This window comes from Etheostoma cragini, chromosome 8, assembly GCF_013103735.1.
Source record: "Etheostoma cragini isolate CJK2018 chromosome 8, CSU_Ecrag_1.0, whole genome shotgun sequence".
Classification (NCBI taxonomy): domain Eukaryota; kingdom Metazoa; phylum Chordata; class Actinopteri; order Perciformes; family Percidae; genus Etheostoma; species Etheostoma cragini.
In genome coordinates this window covers 2,364,780-2,365,832 of record NC_048414.1, presented here as the reverse complement: position 1 = coordinate 2,365,832, position 1,053 = coordinate 2,364,780, and the positions used below count along the sequence as shown (strand labels likewise).

General features: G+C 38.2%; 1 long non-coding RNA gene across 1 annotated transcript in view; it reads right to left on the bottom strand.

Moving 5' to 3' along the window:
- The window catches only part of LOC117949788, a 4,646-nt gene that overhangs the window by 202 nt on the left and 3,391 nt on the right, over nucleotides 1-1,053 (bottom strand). Inside the window, exon 2 of the long non-coding RNA XR_004657736.1 lies at nucleotides 162-165. This is a non-coding gene — a long non-coding RNA (uncharacterized LOC117949788). The remainder of the gene's footprint in view (nucleotides 1-161; nucleotides 166-1,053) is intronic.

The following is a 1,053-nucleotide window of genomic DNA, read 5'->3' as shown; positions in this document are numbered from 1 at the left end:
CCCCCCGCCCCTTGCCCTCCTCCGCCCAGGACAGTCCAGGAACAATGTCCCTGACCAGAGTTAAAGGACACTAATCTGATTAAGAAGATCTGAGTTGGAGGACAGACACAGTTGGACACTGTACTTGTGAGGACACTTATTGACATCATGCATTTAGACACTAACCTTCAATTTATCAACATGGCCACTGTCTAAACTTTGCAGACATGTTTGAGGTTGGAACAAAAATGCTCAATTTCCCTTTTTTTTTAATAATCTCTTCCATTTTGAAAAGAATTTCCCCATTTGACAAAATGTCCCCACTTTTATTAACTATTTAAGTACACAGATGCAGTATTGTTCTAAAGAATTGGAGTATTGTAAAAAGAGAGACAAATCATAATCAGAAATACTTTATTGATTCTGTGTGACAGTTGCAAGAAGTATATAAATATCAGAAGAAATATTAATAAAAGAAATATAAGGAGTGTGGATATGTACGGTTTTTACAAAGCTAAGGGAATTTTATGATATCTCTACATAATTAAGGAATTGTAATGGTGAACAGCATTAATGAACACCTATAGTATAGTTTATAGTAGCAGTATTGCACATTATGAGTTAAGCCTGTGTTTTTATTGCACAAAACGGATGATATTGTCCAGTTTAAAACTCACTAAGGGTGTGTCAGACACAGAGGGAGGATAACTGAACTTTAATAATCGGGTGTTTTTGCACAGATGACCAATCAGGGAGTTATTTTAAAGTCTCTGTGTTGTAATGATCATATCTATCAATATTCAGAGCAGTAACTTTCACTCTGTCGTGTAGAAGCGACTGCGGCTGACAGCCGGAGCGTGATTCCATCCCCGGCAAACACTGTTACAGTTAAGTGACATTTCATTTTTCACAGCCAATCAGTCGGCCCCTTCACACGCCGACAACGCAACACACTGTGGGTTGTCCAAGTCGCGGCGTGCACGTCCGTGCTGACGGGTCATTCAATTTCAATTCAATTCAATTTTATTTATAGTATCAATTCATAACAAGAGTTATCTCAAGACACTTTACAGA